Source organism: Apium graveolens, chromosome 3, assembly GCF_009905375.1.
Source record: "Apium graveolens cultivar Ventura chromosome 3, ASM990537v1, whole genome shotgun sequence".
NCBI lineage: Eukaryota > Viridiplantae > Streptophyta > Magnoliopsida > Apiales > Apiaceae > Apium > Apium graveolens.
The window spans coordinates 72,319,035-72,342,643 of record NC_133649.1 but is presented as its reverse complement, the minus strand read 5'-3'; the positions used below and the strand labels follow the sequence as shown (position 1 = coordinate 72,342,643).

The 23,609-nt window shown below is 38.8% G+C and overlaps 1 non-coding gene across 1 annotated transcript; it reads left to right on the top strand.

Annotated features, from left to right (window-relative positions):
- The first annotated feature begins 5,620 nt into the window (after positions 1 to 5,620).
- LOC141716027 (small nucleolar RNA R71) lies at positions 5,621 to 5,727 on the top strand. Its single transcript, XR_012572761.1, has one exon. It is a non-coding gene; the product is annotated as a small nucleolar RNA R71 (small nucleolar RNA).
- The last annotated feature ends 17,882 nt before the right edge of the window (positions 5,728 to 23,609 follow it).

Below are 23,609 nucleotides of genomic sequence, written 5' to 3'. Positions count from 1 at the left end.
GCAGTCTTTTCATTCCAGTTCTCCTCCTCGGGCTTCCTCTCTCGCTGTCCAATCACACGGCGAATCGCCGCAGGATGATAATCAATCGTCAGCCCACGGACTACAGAAAACCCATTCTTTTCATCCTTCACATTCGCGTAGAACTCGCGAACAATGCTCATCGGTACTGCTTCGGGTGACTCACAAAAAGCTATCCACCCCTTCTCTGCAATCATGGGCAACAACTCACCATCCCTCCCTGATGGTAAAAACCCCTCTTCCTTCAGAATCGGCTTCCCCAACAGCCTAGTGTACTCCTCCTCCGCAGCTCTGTCAGTTAACCGAGGCCTTGCAGCAGTACCCCTCGATGAATCAGCAGTAGGAACTGTGCTGCTGCTGTCAATAGTGCGTGCTCTCTTGGGTGCCATTGATTCATGAATAAAAGTGTGTAAGAACTGATTTTTGATGTTTGTGAGAGGGTTTAAGTGTAGGAAGTTTTGTGGGAGATATGTAGGATAGGTGTATGTATATATAGGGTGTGGATTAGATTAGGGTTTGGGAATTAAGGGATAAAATGATGGGGTAGTGGGAACAATTCGTGGGTTTATGGGCTAAAACTGTTTTTGTGTTTTTGTTTGTTTTTTTTTTTTTCTGAACTGTAAAAAATTTTCTGGAACTCGACCCCTGTGTGGCCGCTCAGCATTGCTGCGCGGCCGCTCAGCTTAGCTGCGCGGGCGCGCAGGGGGTCACTGGAAAATTTTTTTTTTAGCCCCTGTTTTCTGATTTTTTTGTGTTTTGGATAGGTTATTAACTTCTAAGGGTTCCTGTAACAATAATTCATGGGTTGCCTCCCACGCAGCTGCTTCTTTTTCGTCATTAGCTTGACGTTTCGTACCCTGCTCAAGTAGTCAACAAAATGGCACTAACCACTTCTCGGTTTGCCATGTCCCCATAGTAGTGCTTCAACCACTGACCGTTAACCTTGAATGCTTGGTCCGAATCATTCTCAAAAATTTCCACCGCTCCATGTGGAAACACAGTTTTGACAATAAAAGGTCCAGACCACCTTGATTTCAACTTCCCAGGAAAAAGTCAGGAGCCGAGAGTTGAATAAAAGAACTTGTTGCCCTGGCACAAATAACTTAGGATGTAGCTTCCTATCGTGCCACCTCTTCACCTTTTCCTTATACATTTTGTTATTCTCGTACGCTTGAAGTCGAAATTCATCAAGTTCATTAAGCTGAAGCATTCTTTTCTTACCAGCTGCATCTAAATCCAGGTTCAATTTCTTCAATGCCCAGTAGGCCTTATGCTCAAGCTCCGCCGGTAGATGACATCCCTTACCGTACACCAACTGAAACGGTGACATCCCAAGTGGAGTTTTGTATGCTGTTCTGTAAGCCCAAACAGCTTCATCGAGCTTTAAAGACCAATCCTTCCTTGACGGACAAACAACCTTCTCTAGAATACGCTTTATCTCTCTGTTAGACACTTCCGCTTGACCATTTGTTTGCGGATGATAGGCAGTAGCTACTCGATAATTCATATTATAACGCTGCATCATAGAAGTGAACTTACGGTTGCAAAAATGCGATCCTTCATCACTTATGATTACCCGAGGTGTTCCAAACCTTGTGAAAATTTGCTTATGAAGAAAATTTAGTACTGCCTTTGCATCATTTGTCGGTAAAGCTTTAACTTCGACCCATTTTGAGACATAATCGACTGCCAGCAAGATGTACTGATTATTGCAAGACGAGATAAAAGGCCCCATGAAATCGATTTCCTATACATCAAAGACCTCGACTTCAAGCATCACATTTAATGGCATTTCATCCTTCGTTGACAAATTTCCCACTCTTTGGCAACGATCACACCTTAAAACAAACTGAAGAGCATCCTTGAACAAAGTAGGCCAGAAAAAACCTGCTTGCAGAATACGAGCTGCCATCTTCTCACCTCCATAGTGTCCCCCATAAACCGTGGAATGGCAGTCTCGTAATATCCCCTCCGTCTCACAGAACGGGATACATCTCCTGATGATCTGGTCAGCTCCCTGTCTAAACAAATATGGTTCATCCCACATATACCACTTCACCTCATGCAGAAACTTCTTCTTTTGAGCGGATGTCAAATTAAGAGGCATTATATTGCTGACGAGATAGTTTACAATATCTGCAAACCATGGTTCTTCCTCCTGAATTGCAAACAACTGCTCATCCGGAAAAGATTCATTGATTAATGTCCTATCTTGTGAAGTAGAATCGGGATTCTCCAACCTAGAGAGATGGTCAGCTACTTGATTCTCAGTACCTTTTCTATCTTTGATCTCTAACTCAAATTCCTGAAGTAAAAGCACCCAACGAATGAGTCTCGGCTTCGAATCCTTCTTAGAAACCAGATAGCGAATAGCTGCATGATCAGTGAATACTGTTACTTTCGTACCAAGCAGATAAGATCAAAATTTCTCAAAGCCAAAGACTATAGCCAAAAGCTCCTTCTCAGTAGTGGTGTAGTTCAATTGGGCACCATTTAAAGTCTTACTCGCTTAGTAGACCACATGGAAGAGATTTTTCTTGCGCTGTCCCAGAACTGCACCTACCGCATAATCACTCGCATCACACATCATCTCAAACGGTTTTGTCCAATCTGGTGCTGTAATAACTGGTGCAGTGATCAAACTCTTCTTGAGAGTCTCGAATACTGCCAAACATTCATCATCAAATTTGAACGGCACATCTTTCTCAAGCAAATTGCACAACGGCTTAGATATCTTTGAGAAGTCCTTGATGAATCGCCGATAAAAACCCGCATGACCAAGAAAACTACGGATTCCTTTCACAGAATTAGGTGGGGGAAGATTTTCAATGACTCCCACCTTGGCCTTGTCCACCTCCAGACCCTTGCTAGAGACCTTATGCCCAAGGATAATGCCTTCACGCACCATAAAATGACATTTCTCCCAATTAAGCACCAAATTAGTTTCCACGCATCTTTTGAGTACGGCGCGCAGATTATTCAAACATTCATCATATGAGTGTCCAAAGACGGAGAAGTCATCCATGAACACTTCGACGTTATTTCCAATCATGTCAGAGAATATAGCCATCATACATCTCTGAAAAGTGGCCGGTGCGCCACATAACCTAAACGAAACTCTGCGAAAAGCAAATGTGCCAAATGGACAAGTGAAGGTAGTCTTTTCCTGATCCTCTGGTGCAATACAAATATGATTATACCCGGAATAACCATCCAGAAGACAAAAATATTCATGTCCCGCCAATCTGTCAAGCATCTGATCAATAAATGGAAGAGGGAAGTGATCCTTCCTTGTGGCTTTGTTCAATTTTCTATAATCCATGCATACACTCCATCCTGTAACTGTTCGAGTAGGGATGAGCTCATTCTTTTCATTTGCGACCACAGTGATACCTCCCTTCTTAGGTACAAATTGTACGGGGCTCACCCACGAGCTGTCAGAAATAGGATAAATGATGCCTGCATCTAGCCATTTCAGAATTTCTTTCTTCACCACCTCCTTCATGATGGGATTCAGTCTTCGCTGCTGTTCCACAATTGGCTTACTACCTTCCTCTAGCAGAATTTTATGCATACAATATGAAGGACTTATCCCCTTGATGTCTGCTATGTTCCATCCTATAGCCGATTTGAATTCTCTCAAAATCCTTAAGAGCTTGTCTTCCTCACTACCTGAAAGGTCAGATGAAATAATAACAGGTAACGTAGATGAATCACCTAAAAAAGCATACCTCAAGTGTTCAGGTAATGGCTTGAGCTCCAAGGTAGGTGCTTCCTCTATTGATGGTTTGAGCTTCCCTTCAGCGTTCTTGAGGTCAGAAGTACCAAGAGATTCAAATGGTATGTCCAGCTTTCGCTTCCAGGTAGAAGCGTTCAGATATTATAATTGCTCGTTGCTATCTTCATCATCGCTGTCAAAATCCCCCACTAAGGCCTTTTCCAATGCATCAGACATTAACATGTGATCGAGTTCCGAAGTAACCGCAGAATCAATCACATCCACTTTTAAGCACTCCTCATCTTCTGTAGGGAATTTCATTGCCTTGAATACGTTGAAGGTCACATCCTGATCTTGGACCCGCATAGTAAGTTCACCTTTTTGAACATCTATCAAGGTACGGCCAGTAGCCAAGAAAGGCCTCCCCAAGATTATGGGAATCTTCTTATCTTCCTCAAAATCCAGAATAACAAAATCTGCTGGAAAGAAGAGCTTATCCACTTTGACGAGCACATCCTCAACTATGCCCCTTGGGTAAGTAATGGAACGGTCAGCCAATTGTAGTGACATGTACGTGGGTTTTGGATCAGGCAGATCCAGTTTTTTAAAGATCCACAACGGCATCAGATTAATGCTTGCTCCCAAATCACAAAGGCACTTGTCAAACGTCAGATTGCCAATTATGCAAGGAATGGTGAAGCTTCCTGGATCTTTCAAGGTCAGATTGGTGGTAACTTTTGTTGCAGAACAGCGCTGCATTCTTCCGTGAGAGCAACGGTTTCAAGGTCATCCAGTTTCACCTTCCTTGAAAGAATAGTCTTCATAAACTTCGCATAACTAGGCATTTGTTCCAGAGCCTCAGCGAAAGGTATATTGATGTGAAGTTTCTTGAACACCTCCAGAAACTTCCCGAACTGTCTATCCAGCTTTTGTTGCTGCAATCTCTTAGGAAAAGGTGGTGGAGGATAGAGTTGTTTCTCCCCTGTATTAGCCTCAGGCAGAGTGTGTTCAACAGTAGTCTTCCTTGGTTCCGCCGCTTTCTCCTTTTGCTTAGATTCTTCATCTCTAACTTCAGCTTCGACTTCCTTTGCCTTTTCAGCATCAGCCACTTTTCCAGACCTTAAGGTAATAGCCTTGACTTGCTCTTTAGCTTCCTTCCTGCCTGGTACTTCCGTGTCACTGGGAAGAGTGCCAGGTTGACGATTGAGCACTGCATTGGCTAATTGACCGATTTGATTTTCCAAGGTCTTGATAGAAACCGCCTGACTCTTGCACAACAGCTTAAGTTCCTCAAAATCAGCACTAGTGGGTGCAGCCGTACTTCCCTGTTGAGGATATGATTGCCTTGTAGCATACTGCTGTGGTTGCTGGAATCCAGGTGGGTTAAACTGTTTACTCACTCCTTGCTGATATGGTGGCTGAATAGCATTCTGATTATTCCCCCAGCTGAAATTTGGATGATTTCTGTTATTAGGATGATAGGTCGCTGGCACAGGCTGCTGTTGTCGCTGATAATTATTCACATACTGAACAGATTCATTTACAAGAGAACACTGATCCGTAGCATGAGAACCTGCACAAAGCTCACAAACCATAGCTATTTGATTAACTCCATACGTAGCCAGAGAATCAACCTTCATTGATAGCGCTTGGAGCTGGGCTGCAATAGCGGTGGCTGCATCAACTTCCAGAATACCTGCTACCTTGCCTGACGTCATCCTCTGAGTTGGGTTTTGATGCTCATTTGCAGCCATCGTCTCTATAAGATTATACGCCTCAGTATAGCTTTTAGCCCATAAGGCGCCTCCAGCTGCTGCATCGAGCATGGGCCGAGATTCGGCCCCCAAACCATTATAGAAACCAGTGATCACCATCCAATCCGGCATTCCATGATGTGGACATTTTCTCAACATTTCCTTGTAGCGTTCCCAAGCCTCGCACTTAGATTCTGTAGGTTGCTGCGCAAACTGAGTAAGAGCACTCCTCATAGCAGCAGTCTTTGCCATCGGATAAAACTTCACCAGAAACTTTTACGCAAGATCTTGCCACGTAGTGATGGACCCAGCTGGTTCAGAATGTAACCAGTCTTTAGCCTTGTCCCTTAGTGAGAATGGGAAAAGCCTCAACTTGATAGCCTCATCAGTCACGCCATTATACTTAAAAGTGCTGCAGATCTCGACAAAATTCCGTATGTGCATGTTGGGGTCTTCAGTTGCCGCTCCTCCAAAAGAAACAGAATTCTGCACCATCTGAATAGTGCCCGGCTTGATTTCAAAGGTGTTAGCTTGAATAGCCGGATGAAGGATGCTTGACTGAATGTCATCAATTTTAGGCCGAGAAAAATCCATAAGAGCTGGATCAGCTTGAACAATACGATCTCCCATGTTTACTGGTTCTTTCTGCTCAGTTCCTGAATCCGAATCCTCAAAATCTAACTTCTCCGGAATATCAAGAACTTCGTCTGTCTCCTCAGCTGTATCTAAAGTCCTCTTGCGAGCACGAGAACGAGTTTGCATAAACGCTTGCTAAAGTACCTGAAACACAACCAGAAAAAAAATAAGTAACTACTACGTCCTAATCACTGAGTCCTAATGACCAATGATGGTAAGTACATAAACTAAACAAATACGCCGAGTCCCCGGCAGCGGCGCCAAAAACTTGTTAGGGCGAAAACACGCGCTAATATTCACGCAAGTATACGCGTTCGCAAGTAATATAGAATATTTTCTAGTTCGTTCCCTCAGAGACTCAGACTAAATTATTGTCTAATTAAACTCACTCACCAATGTATGATTACTTCTCAATGTTAAGATAATAACACTTAAAATTGTTGATTAAATATTAACTATAATTAACTACTTAATTAACCACTTAACTAACACTTCAATTTATCAATAATAAAACACTCATGAGATCACAACTTCATTATTACTTCCTTCTATAGCCATTGTTATTACCTTTAGCATATGACAGTGATGATATTAATCGAATAACACGAAACTGATAAAAGCCAACTTTCATTGTACTAATACCATTCTACCAAGCATCCACAATTAAGATAGAAGTTGAATAGTCATCAATTATGTTGAGTTCCTATATGTCTACAGAAATTGACAACACAACTGATTTAAGCACAAGTTATTCCTTCTTTGATTACATAGGGTAAATAAAACTGTTAGAGTTACCCACTAATCATGTTCAACGTACATGAACCTATGCTAGCATGGCAAGTTCTAAATCTCAAGATCCACCGCCGCTTCACAAGAGATTAACACCCTATCTTATATGTTCGCGACGCACATAAGACGAATACGCACAACCAATACTAGATATCAAGCAATCATCACACACCAAAGTATTAAACAATTAACTAAAGAATTCCATAATAAATCCGTTGCAACCCCATGATCACGATTAGCCCATAATAGAACTTATCGCCATCATGGGTTCATATGAAATCATGATAAACAAACACAAGAAAATAATAACTAAACTAATTATATTAAAACATAGTACGTCACAAGAGTAAATAAGTCAAAGCAAGAAAACTAGCATCCAACGTTACAACGAAACAAGAATCACAAGAAAATATGCTTCCTCTTCGTTGCGGTGTGCTAAATCGGTCTTCTTCCTTATCTCCTTCGCTTCTTGCGTAAAACACAATCTTCTTCTTCTTCTTTTTTCTTTTCTTGTGAAAACGTCTCAAATCTACTTATATAATAGTCCCATAAAACTCAGATTACATAGAAGTTGGAAGCCAAACAGAAGTAGAAGTCTAAAATAATTCAGCAAAATTCCCGACCCTACGCGGCCGCTCAGCATAGCTGCGCGGGCGCGCAGGCCTCCACTGGAAAAAATCCAAGTTTGCTCCGTTTCTTCGCCGTAATCTGCCCATTCCTTTCCTCTCGCAATGGTGAACACATGCCAAGGCTTATTCTTGATGATTCCTCCCCCGAAATGCAACTAATACCCTGAAATGCATAAACACTAGAAAAATGCATCAAATACACAAAATACTTGATTTCAAGACACCAATTTAAGCCATTTTAAGACGTTCTAAGTGGTATAAAATGCCACTTATCACTTTCACTAAGCCACCAGCTATGGATAGCATTGATCTTATCAATCTAGCAGCAGAAAAACTGGAATCAAATGACAAACTGACAAAGATTGATGTAGCAGCAGCTGAGAAGAAACTAGATGAAAAATGGAAGAAGATTGATGCAGATATTCATAAGAAATTTGGTCAGCTACAGAAGCCAGAAAAGACTTTTCATCACCATTCTCAAGTCAAACATATCTCATTGCATAAAATGAGTTTAGGAAACTTGGAAAAAGGCCAAACTTCATGCATCAAATCTCCAAAAGCTAATCTGATTCTGAAGCCTAAAAGAAACTACTCAAAGTTCTCAGACAAAAACCATGTGGATCTTTTGTTTGAGACACCTAGGTCAGATGAAAAGAAGCTGCTGGAAAGGTCAATTGCATTTTACAAAGATCCATATGATTCAGTTCAAAAGAAGAGAATTTCCAAGATCTACAGGAATGGAAAAGAGATATGTGTGGTGGCTGGACACCCTCTGTTTGTAGAAGCTAAGAAGGAAGAAAAACAAAGGATCAAGCAAGAAAAGAAGCAGGCTGCTCTAGATGCTAAGAAGCTCAAACAAAAGAAGGAGCAACATGCTATCTTGGCCAAACTTCAAGCTGCCAAATCTACAACTGAGATTTCTGAAAAACCACCTGTGATAACTAAAGCTCAGAATCAACAAATGAAAAACGAACCTCCACAGAAAAGAAGATTTAGATACAAGCTACATTCCAAAAGAAAATTGGATTTCAGTGATGAGAAAATGGAAGACTACATTCCCAAACGGTCTACAACTTCAACTCAAACATCCAAGCCCTCAGTGGTGCATGAGAAATTCAAGGTGGATCCAACAAAGAACTTTCATGGTAAGCCTATTATTCCCGAGGATGAGCCAATTGACTGGGAAATTCTACCAATTCCTGAATTCAACTTACCTATCTTCAACAAGCCAAAGAAGACAAAAATTAAAATAACCAAGAAAATGAAGCCTGTAACTCTTAGAACCAAGACCTTAGCCAAATCTAAACCCACAGTCAACAAGGGAGATCTTTTATATATTTGTGATATCAAGGAGTTTTCAGATTTAAACCTCTACTTGGATGAACTGGAAGAAGTAAGAGGAATTGATGCTCACAGACATTTTCCTGAAAGATTGGTGTTTAAGTACAAGGCATAGAGAGAAATCACATGGCCTCTTCACAGGATTCTTGAAGAAAGTTGTCCTGTACGAATAAAGATCTACTCATCCTTCAAGAAGAACTTTGGATTTAATGTGACTGCAAGGAGATTGGTTCTAAAGAAGATTGAAGAGCTAAGGAGTAATTAAGCCAAAGATGCACTTCCAAAAACTCTATCTATTCCCTTCACAGGTAAGAGAGTGCATTTAAGGCCTTATTGGCTGATGGAATTCATATATGATAAGGGAGTTAGAAGATTCTTCAGACTGGATGACCAATTGAGTATCTCTAGCAATGAGTCTCTATTGGAAATGCAAGAAATGCTGGATCTATCTGAAGCTGATGAACTTGAATTCCACAGACAACTCCAGAATCAAATAGAGGAAATAACAGGAAACTTGGAAAGAAATCCAGACAATCAAGGAAATAGAATTATCTGCTCAGACTAGAGGAGCACCTTGAAAATGATTGTGAAAACTCTTTGTACACTTTGCTTAGTTCAATTTTCAATAAATTTTGTAGCACTTATCAGTTTTATCTACTACTTTTTAATCTGTATTTTTAGGGTGTTTTGTTATCATCAAGTTTCTCTTAATTTATGGCTACAATTCCAGTAGACATAAATTGGGGGAGACTGTTAGGAATATGTTGTGAACTTGATGATAAGTTAAACAAAACACCTTAGTAGATTTAACTTAGTGAAATTTATAGCACTCGACGGATGATCTAATATAGTCCCGACGGATGAACCTTATAGTCCCGACGGATGACAAATTGACATCTATCGAGTGAGCAGCTTATGTAACAAATAAGTACTGTAGCACATTTCTGCAAACAACATGTATTAGTCAAGTAGATTGCGAATGGTTTTCTAAGTCATGTTGACTACTAGATTGATATGCAGAATAGGTTGATTAATTGTAATTATGAGATGTCTTATAATTCTGTATAAGTGAAATAGAGTCAAGTGGCAGATAGACTCCCGACGGATGATCTACAAGACTCCCGACGGATGATCTACAAGACTCCCGGAGGATGACAAACATAGTCCCGACGGATGATCAAATTCAAATAACCAAACTTATTTCGATTATTCAAATAAGGATCGTAATTTCGTATAAGTATATCTTTTGTTATTTATTATTCGTTTTAAGTATGAGTTTTAAAACTTCTACTTCAATTATTTTATAAAGATTATCCTTTATGGGAATATCATTTAAATAATAATATTAAGATATTTTCTAATATATCGGGACTGATTTATTTCATTAAATCATCATTACTCTAAACATTCTTTAAAATGTTTTCGAGTCTTCAAAATGATTTAAAAGTTACAGCGGATCCCAAAACTCGTTCTCAAATTTAAGATCTTCCTTTTGAAGGGGATTTAAATACTCGCTTAAAAATCTGAGGGATCCGGCTCTGTGGTGTATTTTATATTCGCAACGAGGTTGCGTTTTTATAAAAGAATTTGATTACTTGCCCAACGTTCGGTAAGTAAGTCCGTCTAATTGAGTCGGCATAAGCGACAGGTCGGGGTGCGGTCTATCAAAGTGTAAGTGGCTGGGTGGCAGTCCATCAACGCGTAAGAGGCCGGGTGGCAGTCCAGCACAAGGTCCTAATGTGGCCAAGGTGATGACCGGTGGGGGATTCATCCATCTACTAGTAGAAAAGGTGCCTTAATTGGTATCTTTGCCTGATCAGCAAGAAATCAGGTTTATGCCAAGATTTTCTCCTTTCCAAATTCATTGGATATTGCAACTCTGTTTATAATTTTCATAACAGAGGTTTTTAAGGAGTGTATGAAATGTATATATATAGGTGTTTATATATATATCGGGACTTAATGAAGTATCTCGTAACTTCATTCTTTATAATGATATTTCAAAGATTGAATCTATTCAAGTCTTATCTTGTAGTCTCATCTATGTGATAAACTTTTGAAACTGATTATACCTTGAACGGTGGTAGTTCAAGTAGTATTCGGAAAAGATATAAGTATATTGGAGTATCTTGTGACTTCATCTTTTCAACTTATATCTGGTTAATGATTATCTTATGCATGACAAAGATTTTCAGAATAACGTTGAGACAAGGTTAGATATATGAGATCATCTTGCAACGATATTTTTATACAGTTATAAACTGGAACTCTGTGTATATTATACCTGTCAGAGGATTTCAAGGATTTTGAAAAGTATATATGTATATATATACTGGATATTTTGCGACTTCGTCGCATTAAGATATCAAACTTGGTTCATTTCTTCTTGACCAAGACTTTCTTGAGTATTATGAGAAGGCTCATATATTGTTAATTACAATACATGTTATTTTGGTGAGCTATTTTGCTCACCCTTGATTCCTTTCTTCATCACACAATAACAGCTAGATAAGATGAACAGGACCAAGCTCCCAATTTACGAGCGGATAGGAAACGTTCTGCAGTTTCCTGTAGGCGTTGATGCCGCTGTAGCTGAGGTAGGAACTACCAATAGGCTAGGTTTTCAACTATTGATGTACCAGACTTATGTATATTTATGAATTATAATAATGGCAAGTTCATAGTCAGACTACCTAACATAGTACTGACAATTAAAACCTTTATGGGAACCCTTATAAATATCGTGATGGAAGCGTAGTTCGTTATCGTATATGGTAGTGGGACTCCGAACCCTGAAGTTCAAGAGCAATAATATGATGATGTTTTACTACATATTGGGGATCAGATTGTGGATCCAATGGAGCACCCTAATGAGAGACCAAATGATGTTCATATTAAGGATGTAGCGGTTGATTATGTTATCCCAGAAGGGATTGTTGCTGAAGAGGATTTTGTGGAGGATCCTGACAAGAACGAAGAAAGGACCGATGAGGAATGGATGACCTTGGTCAGGACGACTACTAGAGGTAGGATTGGCCGATAACTACCGTAGGTTCATTCAAGTTTGTAAAGATAGTAGCCCCTTTAACGTGGCTTACTGATAAGTGGATTTTATATCCACTTGGAACGCTTTATTACAAGCTTAAATTGGTGTTTTGGACTCAAGTTGTTGGTATTTTGATGTGTTTTTGTGTTATTACATTTCAGGTATCAGTTAAATGAAGAAAAGAGATTTTAAAGGAAATATGATGAAAAGTGATCAGAATTGAAGCCAAGGCCATTGTCAAGTTGTATAGAATCTCAATAGCTCCGCGTGGGCAGTTGAATCGCCTAATTCTGACGAGTAGAACTCAAGTTATGGTCAAAACAAGATTCATCAGAATATTTTCCAGTCAGTAGCTGAGCGCCCGCTCAGCAGAGCTGAGCACCCGCTCAGCAGAGCTGAGCGCCCGCTCAGAGAGCTGAGCGCCCGCTCAGGAGAGCTGAGCGGCCGCTCAGGAGAGCTGAGCGGCCGCTCAGGGCGCGGCTGATCGCTGATTTCGCTGAAAAAGCCTTTTTTGAGTAGAATTTGACGATTTTAAGGGTCCAGGTCCACTAGGGGCGTATATATACTTAAAAAAAAGGGTTTTCATCATCCGGGAAGATTGGGATACCAAGGAGAAGACCTAGAAGCACAGAACAACTCCGAAAAAGAAGATCTTGTTTTCAACTTGTGATTCTTTGAATTAGTTGTAACTTTGGATGCTCATTTTCGTTCTTGTTGAACCTAGATCTCGTTTATTCGTACTTTGATTATTATTTAGTTTATTAAGACCTTGTTTATACCATGCTTTCATTGGAACCCATGGTGACGATGAGTTCGATTATGGGCTAATCGTTGTCATGGGGTTCTAGCGGATTTACTTATGGATTTCAATAGTTAATTGTTTCGATATCTTGGTGTGTGGTGATTGATTGATATCCTAGTATGGTTGTGCTTATTCATCTTATGTGCGTAGCTAACATATAAGATAGCGTGTTAATCTCTATTGAAGCGACAGTGAATATAGAGGTTTAGAACTTGCCATGCTAGCATAGGTTCTTGTATGTGTATACATGATTCGTAGGTAACTCTAACCGTTTTACTTGCCCTATGTAATCAAGATAGATAACTTGTTCTTAAACCGTTATGTTGTCAAATTCTATAGACATATAGGGTCTCAATATAATTGGTGCCTATTCAGCTTCTATCTCTTTTGTGGATGTTTGGTAGAATGGTACTCGTGCAACGAAAGTTGGCGTTTATCAGTTTCGTGTTATCTGATTAGTGTCCTCACCATCACATGCTAAGGTTAAGAACGAGAAGGCTATTGAACGAAGTATTTAATGAAGTTAGGATCCCATGTTTGTCATATATAGTAATTCAACTTCAATTCTCTTAGTTAATGTTATTTAGTATAATCTCTTAGTTTAATAAAAACCCAATTTGTTATTTGTCTTAGCATTGAGCGATAACGATACATTATTGCATAGGTGCATAAATTGAACTTAACCTAAACCAGTCTCTGTGGGAACGAATCTGATTTATATCTTATACTACTTGCGAACGCGTATACTTGCGTGAATATTAGCGCGTGTTTTCGCCCTAACACTTACTCTAAGACTGAGAAGCTCGAATGGACAGAGAAATGCGAGAACAGCTTTTAAGAACTGAATCAAAGGTTAGTGACGGCCCCTATGTTGGCATTGCCGGATGGAAAAAGAGATTTTGTGAATTGTAGTGACGCTTCGCACAAGGGCTTAGGGTGCGTGCTTATGCAGCACGGTAAGGTAATCACGTACACGTCAAGAAAATTAAGGGAATATGAAATTCGATATCCCACCCATGATCTTGGGCTCACGGCAATAGTTTTTCCCTAAATATTGGAGGCACTACTTTTATGGAGAGAAGTGCGAGGTTTACGCAAACCCCAAGAGCTCAAGTATATTTTCACACAAAAAGAGCTCAACATGCACCGGAGGAGGTGGTTAGAGCTAATCAAGGATTACGATTATGAGGTTCTTTATCATCCAGGGAAAGCTAATATGGTGGCCGACGCCCTTAGTAGAAAGGAGAGACTCAAGATGATAATATCTTCGGAAGAATTGGTAAGAGATTACGAGAAAATGGAAATAGAAGTGAAGGTAACCGGAGCCGGTACCAAAAAGATGTTTGAGATTGTAATACAGCCCGAATTATTGAAAAAGATCATATTGTGCCAAGAAAAATTGATGAATGAAGGCAGAGAGCCAATGACTGGAGAAAAGATTAATACTGAGAAAGATGATAAGGGAATAATGAGGTGTTCCTACAGAATTTGGGTTCCAAATGTTCAAGAGCTTAAAGATGAGATCTTAGTTGAAAGCCCTAGTTTGAGGAATAAGATTTAGAGCAAACCCTGAACGTGATAGTCAGGGAGGTCGCCATCAAGATAGAAGGAACCCATAATATAATGAAGTGGAAAATGAGGATTTAAAACATGTAGGATGACCCCGATTATGGGGAGGAGGAGGGAACGTTTAGACTAAGGAAACAGAAGTCGAGTAAGGAAAGGAGACCCGAGACGGTACTCCTATACGACAATTCATGGACCTTTCTAAGCAGAAATTAGACTATTATCCCCAACCACCACCCTAAGGAAACAATACGGTGAGGAAAAATTTTCAGGATCTTTAATTCGCTAAGCTCTCAGAGTTCCAAGGAACAAGCTGACCCAGTCGAGGCAAGAGTCTGGCTAAAGGAAATATAGGAATCATTTGAGATTCTAAATGATTGACGAATCACAAAAGACTGTTTTTGTCACTTACCCTCCTAAGAGAGAGGCCACCCGCTGGTGAAAGGCCAAGAAAGACACGGGGCCAGAGGTTATAATAAACCGATTAAAGTTCAGTCAATTGTTTTCGGGAAAGTACTTCCCAAGGTTATAGAGATAATGTAAAAGCTTTAGAGCCAGAACAAAGGCAGACGAGTATGATGAATTATGAATCTAAGTTGTAAAAGTTGTCAAGATTCGTTTGGAGGACAAGAATCCCAGAACGACGTGATGTTTGAAGTCAATGATTAGTGGGTTCATGAAATGATTGTAAGAGAAAGGAAAATAAAAAGAAACTGAAGTGGAAAGGAATATAAAGGCAATAGAGTTTGAGGAATGATAATGGAGTTGGGTATGAGGAAACCCTAAAGACTCATAGTAATAGAAATAGAAAAGTATATGATCGTCAGGATGAGGGTGATTCACCATGAGTTAAAGTTGACGGTTGAAGGCAAAAGAGATACATATATTTTATCCCCTTTAAGTTGGGAGGATTCGAGGAAACCTTGAGATAGTTCGAAGGTTAAATAATGAGACACGGATAGACTGAGGAGACAAGAAAGTAAGAAATTAGGAAATTGGATGAAGGAAGTGACCTTCAAGAATGTGAAGTGTAAGTAACGCATGTGAATTGATACCCAAAAAGGGGGACGCCGGGTATAAAAGATATCCCAACATTAAGATGACTGTTGAGATAAATAAAGAGGTAAATGAGTAGTTAGAACTAAAAAGTTCACGTTGAACACGACCAATATCTTCTAGAACATCCCTGTTATCATTACTAAATCAGGCAAGAAAAGCGGATAACCGTTATTATCTTTTGGAGGCCATATTGATTGACCTCATTTTGAATAAGGATGCTATTGTGAAATTTGGTATAGACTATCGAGATGGGAATGATTAAATAAGATAATCTATCAAGGATATATGACTTGATTTATCTATGGAAGGATGCATGTACCTTTTTAAAGGTGGAATTAAGGATAGAACCTCGGTCACTTAAGATGAATCCTAGGGGAATGCATAAAGGTTGGCATTTTACCCTTAATAGGGACAGTATGAGTTTTGACAGTACGAATTGGAAAGGATTAAAGTAACAACAATCTTTAAACATTAGTGGAGAATGTTTTTCAGAACTATATAGACAATTATTCTAGTATTAGTAAATGGTATCTTGATATGCCCTGTATCTAGGGAGTACAGGAGGAATGCTTTAAGAATAACCTTGGAGAAGTTACAAAAAGAGTGGTGATATTTAAGTTTTTACAAATAGAAACTTTGGTAAAGCAAATATGACGTAATAATAATAATAATGCCAAGTGGGGCACGTGTTAAACCATGAGAAAGTATGGATCGAACCAGTAAAGGTCGAAATTATTTAAGGCAATTAGGGCCTAAGATAAAATACGTCCTAAGTATGATCGAGAGTCAGTCGTGACAATGTTAACCTCTAATGAACGAGGCAATAACTTTTGGAAAAAATGGTGATATTTTTTTCTCACCAAAGCGTAAGGAAGAGAATTTTCACATAAGTAGTAATTAGAAATGAGGTAGAAAATTTAGTTGAAGGTGGTTCAAAAGACATTAATTATAAGGAACTATTACTATCAGGAAAGGCCAATGAGGTGGCCAACACTCTAAGTGTAAGAGAGCAATTATAGGCGCTCGTGCCAGAGGAATACAGTGATGATGGTTAAAGCCGTGAAGGTTGTATTATGGTGTGAAAGATTGACATTCCTTCTGATGATGGTGCGATACTCAATCATAATAATAGTTTGGTAAAGATTTAATTCTTGTAGCGCTATGAGCGGGCTACCTATCTTAGAAGGTCCTATCTTGAGATAAGCCAGGATCATGTTATGAAAGGACTAAATGAACCTTGGAGCTTCATGTCTCCTAATAAAGACGTATGGTTAATAATGGTATTAGCCTGCTATCGTTGCTTTCATTGAAACTCTTCTGCAATATTATCTGCTTCATGTCCATGTATGTACGTCAGGATCAGGAGTGTTCTTCATGAATCATGAATGGTGATTATGTTAGCTCCTTAGAAGAATTTGATATAACAGGTATGGACTCTGTATGGTTAGATATTAAGATTTCAAGGAAAACAAATGACTATCGTAGGTTCACAGGTGGACTATAGTAATGCAGCAATGATTCTACGAATAATGAGATGATAACAATCGGGAGAGTTGTATTGTAATGGATGTTGAGATTGAGTACCACTAATCGGGTCGTGGTGATGTATAAGTTATCATTGATATACTAGCTAGTGGATTATCTACCTATTGAATATTTATTCTTTCTTATCGACAGAGAATCGTATTACTATACGAGGAAGGTTGTGGGGAAAGCGTAGAATTCTAGTATCGATGATGTCAAGAATGAAATCCCAGATTCGATTTTCGTTGTCGAGGGAGTTTCAACGGTGATTGTTTATAAGCTCGAGCAAGAGCACGGGTCCATAGAATGATGGGCGGAATAGCAAAAATATTTAGGCATGTGAAATGCGATGCTATAATACTTAATGTTGATATATATACATTTATGTTTTGTTCTCCTATGACAAACCTCTATAGTTCAGAGGTAGATTCCAAGCCAGATATTTTGTGGCAGTATTTTTTTATACAATTCTCTTCAATTCGTTCTTTTCTCTCCTTTTCATTTCATGTAAGCTGAGAAGAACAACCCTTCCAGAAGAGGAGGTATTGTCGAATGACTATCTATCTTTGTGATAGAAGCCTAGTAGGATACCACATGTTGTTTAATTGCTTGTCAAGTACTAAAGGCTGGCCACCTTTTGTACTAACTATGCGATGTAACAAGTGTTCATGATCATAATGATCTCTCAATAAATTCTTTTACTTTTATATGATGGATCAAGCTTTCGAAGATAGAAGCAGCTAGAAAGGAAGTAGTATCAGTACGGTGGTATTCTGAATCTAACGCGTTCGTGATACTAAGGTTGACGCGGTTATTAAAAGGTTATACAACGCTAACGAGCAAAAGTGTAACTAGTATAATATTAGGTACGGGAGATAGTATCGATTACTAACTAGAAAAGAGTGGGTATTGAGAAGCAAAAGTTATAACGCTAGAAGCTATGATGAGAGTTTGTGCAATAGACTTGAAAGAATTTGGAATGATCACTTAACACGGATTGAGTTTTCTTACGATAATAGATCGTATGTCAGTATCGAGATGTCGCCTTATGAGACCCTTGAGGGAAGACAATGTCGATCTCCCTTATGTTAGGATGAAGTTGTAGAGCGCAAGATACTCGGACCAGCAGTGGTCCAAAGGACCAAGGATATAATAGATCTAATCAGAGGACGGCTGGTAGTAGCCCAAGATGGACATAAGAAGTAAGCTGATTTGACAACGAAAGGACAAAGAAGTATGAAGTAGGGAACCTATTATTGTTAAAGGTATTCCCTTGGAGAGGATTGATGAGGTTTGGAAAGGAACGAAAGCTAAATCCACGATTTATTGGACCATTGGCTATATTAAGATGTATTGGGAAGCTGTCAAATGAACTGGCCCTACCCCGGAATCTGCAGCAAGTCCATAACATGTTCCACATATCAATATTAAGGAAGGATAATCCGAATGTCAGACATATAAGGGAATACGAGCGCATAGGCATGCAACCAAACTTGACCTATATGGAGCAACCAGTAAGGGTTATGGATTGAAAGGAGCAAGTGCTTAGCAACAGGGTTATCAGACTAGTTAGGGTTTTTTTTAGTAAAACCACAATGTGGGAAGAATTGACTTGAGCTAGAAAGTGCAATGCTAGAAAAGTATCCCTATTCATTTTCTATCTGATTCCGGGACGGAATCCTTTTAAGGAGGGGAGACTGTAATAACCCCAAATTTTGGAATTTATGAGACACTAATGAATAGTAACTTTTGCTGATTATGCTGATTAAGGAAAATTATCAGACCACGCTATATAGGAGTACTGTTATGGAAATTCTAAGATCGTATTAGTATTCCATAAAGTAAATGAGTGTATGTAAAGGTCGTTAGAATTCGAATCCGGACACTTTGATTTTTCCCGAAAATCCACCAGATACTGAAAGAATTGAGTATAAGGTAACATGATTAAAAGGATTTAAATTTAAAGATTTTAAGAGAGGATAAAAAAAGGAATTTAAGATATTGAGAAAAGTTTAGGGGAACCCAAGTAATAAGATTCCGGATATGATCCCTCAAACGAGGAACGGAAATGAAAGTTAAGCGAACCGTAAAATAAATGAACGATCAAGAGACAATCTTGTACAAGAAGCCAAGGAGTATGACATCATCAAACCACAAAGAAAGGACATGTGTTCAAAGATGACACAAACAAGATGACACAATCAAGATGACATAAGCATGACAAATGGATATGTTTAGTTGGTTGAATGTGAGCCAAGTATTATTTACCATGGTAAAATTTTAATTAACAAAGCAAGAGAAGCAACCAAGCAAAATCATAACACACAAAATTGGAAGTTGACTTTGCCTTCCAAGAAGAAAGCTCTCGGCCAAAACAAACCCAGAAACTTCAAACTACCATATCTCCTTCAATACTCACTCAAATGTTATGTTCTATAGCTCGTTGGAAAGGTATTGAGATGGCCTACAACTCTTGTTCATAAGTCTCATCCAAATAAGCATGGTAAGACCCTCATTATTGCAGTTCTTTAAATCGGACTTTTAAAAACTTCAAAATCTAACTTTGTATTTTCTTGATTGGTTGTGAGATCCAAGCTTGTATAAGGATTAATCAAGGTTTTAAGGATTCCTAGAAACTTTCCCCTCACAAATAAAGGTATAAAACTTCTGGACCTTTAAGTACTAAGTTCGGTGCTCGAATTTTGGGATGGTTTGGATGGATTAGTAGTTGTTTGAATGATTATGGAGATGGTATAATATTGAATTGGAATTATATTCTTGACCTTGTTTTGGCTAAGATCAGTAGCCTAGGTTTGAATCTTGAAGTTGTGGATGGATTGTAGTTGGAAGGGATTGATTTAGAGTGGTAAAAATATTGGAAATCGTTAAGTTTTAGCCGCCATAATGCCCGATTTTCCTTAACTATTTTTGTGATTAAATTTAGGACCCGTGAACTCACTATAAGATTCTGACCTTTGCCATGTTTAGATAGTTCATGTTACGAGCTTCGTTTTGATATGTCGTTCACCTAAATCCGAGTTACGAGCGATGAGAAATGACCATTTTAAGTAACAGCGTTTCGCGAGCGAACCCCGAAACCTCGAGTAACTTTGAGACCATAATTGAGACCCTTAAATGATTAATAGAAACACAAGAGAATTATGTCAAGTGAATAAGTGAATAAGGCAGTTAGTAAAGTTCTCGCGAAGGAGTCGCCTTAAAATTCGTAACGGTTAATTTATTAAAATTAGTGGAGCCGAGGGTACGCGAGCGATTAACGCAAATCGTTAAGCGTATAAGCGACCGTTAGGGTATGAGTGAGTTTTGACTAGTTTCTTAAGCGACCGTGGTCTAATTCCGACTTATGTTATTGTTCATAGGTTACCGGACCCACTCTAAGCTTAAGTCTACCTCGGAACACTCAGGCAAGTTTTCTACCTGTTATACTATTGTTGTGATGTAAATATATTGATGCATTATCTTGACATAAGTGCATGACTGTTATTAGCAAATCTTGCGATATATTGAAGCATGTTGATATGGTATATATATGCATGTTGTGAAATCTTGATATTATATTATCAATTCAAATGCTTATAAACTGCATAACACCTATGCTAGAGATAAGCAGTAGTTGCTTTTAGTATAGGGGACCCAAAGGTGAACATTTTTCTAAACCCAAAGGTGTTACAGAGGTTATCATATGGATTTCTTTGAAGAACACTGTGAAGTTGTAAGCAATTCTACAGGCAAAGTGGTTTTAAAAGGTTACAGGCATGGTAACATTTATGAAGCCAGACTTTCAACAAGTACTGATGGTTCTGTAATCAGTCTCTTGAGTAGAGCATCAATTGAAGAAAGCTGGAATTGGCATAAAAGACTCTCTCATTTAAATTTCAACAACATAAATGAGCTAGTAAAGAAAGATCTTGTGAGAGGATTGCCAAAATCAGTATTTGCTCCTGATGGCCTTTGTGATTCATGTCAAAAGGCAAAACAAAGAAAATCTTCATTCAAGAGCAAAACTGAAACCTCAATTCTTGAGCCTTATTACCTACTGCATATTGATCTATTTGGTCCAGTCAATGTCATGTCTATTGCAAATAAAAAATATGCTATAGTTATAGTGGATGAGTTCACAAGATACATTTGGGTGTATTTCTTGCACAAGAATAATGAAACTGCATCTACTCTAACTGATCATGTCAGACAGCTGGATAAGTTGGTCAAAGATTTTGTTAAAATTATAAGAAGTGATAATGGCACTGAGTTTAAGAATTTATCATGGAAGATTTCTACAAAGAGCATGGAATCAAACAGGAATTTTCTGCATCTGGAACTCCACAGCAAAATGGAGTTATAGAAAGAAAGAACAGGACTCTCATTGAAGTTGCACGAACTATGCTTGATGAAGCAAGGCTACCAACCTACTTTTGGGCTGAAGCTGTGCAGACTGCTTATTTTACACAGAATGCTACACTCGTAAACAAGCATGGAAAAACACCATATGAGATGGTGAAGAAAAAGAATCCAAATCTGAAATACTTTCATGTATTTGGATGTAAGTGTTTTGTTCTTAAGACTCATCCTGAATAGCTATCAAAATTTGATCTAAAAGCTGATGAAGGAATTTATGTTGGATATCCACTTTCCACAAAAGCCTTCAGAGTCTACAATTTAAGAACAAGGGTTGTCATGGAATCTATCAATGTATCTTTTGATGATAAGAAGCTTACTGGACTTGAAGAATTCAATAATCACGATCAGCTGAGATTTGAAAATGAAGACTTAACTTCTGATTCTGTAAATTATGATGACTTATAATCTGATCCTGTAAGTTCTGATGTCATTGAAACTGTGGTAACAACTCCAAAGGAAAATGCACATGTCCAGGGGGAGCAAGCTGACGATCCTACCACAACTCAAGATTTTCAAGAAGCATCAGAACCTGTAACTGGCTCTTCAAGTTCTGATGAGCCAAATTCTGATAATTCTGGAAACTCTGATTCTTCAAATACTGAAGGATCTAACTCAAATTCTGAAGTCTCAGAGAGCATAACTATAGGGGGCATCAGAAAATGTTGATGGAGATAGCATGGATCATGGGGGAGGATCCAGTTCTAGAAATCAACTTCCATCCGCAAGGAAGTGGACCAAATCACATACACCTGACTTAATTATTGGAGATCCTGAAGCAGGTGTCAAATGTAACACCCCCAAATTCGGGGTCAGGGATCCAGGTTGTTACGAGTTCCATTTCTCTTATCAATACTTAATCTTAATAGTCAACCAACTACTGCGTACTGTGACCCCACAATATACACACACACCACAAGTTATAGTCTCAGAGATGAATACCAAAAATAACACAAGTCATTTTATTCCACAATTATAAACCATTTCACCTTAAAAAGGGTTTATGAATAATTTACATATTCTTTGCCATTATTACAATTCATAATATACATAAGTCTGGTACATTGAAGGTTGAAAGCCTAGCCTATTGGTAGATCCTACCTCAGCTACACGGCATCAACGCCTACAGGAAACTGCGGAACATTTCCTAACTGCTCGCGAATTGGGAGCTTGATCCTGTTCATCTTGTCTATCTGTTGTTGTGTGATGAAAGAAGAAAGCAAGGGTGAGCAACAAGCCCACCGAAATAATATGTATAATAATTAACAATATATGAGCATTCTCACAGTACTCATGAAAGTCTTGGTCAAGAAGAAATGAACCAAACTGATATCTTAACGCGACCAAGTCGCAAAATATTCAGTATATATATACATATATACTTTTCACAATCTTTGAAATCCTCTGACATGTATAATGTACACAGATTTCCAGTTTATAACTGTATAAAAATATCATTGCAAGGTGATCTCATATATCTAACCTTATCTCAACGTTTTTCTGAAAATCTTAGACATGCACAAGATAATCATTTACTAGATATAAGTTTAAAAGATGAAGTTACAAGATACTCCAATATACTTATATCTTTTCCGAATACTACTTGAACTACCACCATTCAAGTTATAATTAGTTCATCCCATAGATTAAGCTACAAGACAAAACTTGTATAGAATCAATCTTTAAAATATCATCAAAATAAAATGAAGTTATGAGATACTTCATTTGATGCAAACATCATTTTGAAAGCTTGACCCTGCCAACACTCAACAATCGCCCAACCGTAGCCTTTCTATCGAAGTGCTCTGGGTAGTGTTGCAGAAATATCCAATTGGATGATGAACTCATTACGGGAGTTTGCCGTGCCAGGAAGACCACTTACGATGATCAGTCGCAGTAGTGCAACCCCACCATTTTCTACATGTAGAGGAGAACCTGTCAGATTTACTTGTCAACCAAACACTGGACTCCTAAGGAATGGACCGTCTTAGTGGAACTTTCGAGCCATTTGGGCCAATATAATAAGGATGGGTCGGCGCTACTCGACCACTTACGCCACTCCTAGTTCAGATGAAATCCATGACCCTGAAACGTAAAGCTCGTTCTCCCTTTCCCCAAGTAGAAACTTGTTGATACGGCTCCACTAAGAAGTCGTATCTAGATGGAAAGGAAAACTCACCGATATTTCCCAGGCGATGCCTGTTAATGGATTAACTTGTTCCAAGAATTTTACTTCCCGAGTGTTGGGTAAGTAATCAAAAACTCTTTTATCAGAATAGCAACCTTGTTACGAATATAAAATACACCACAG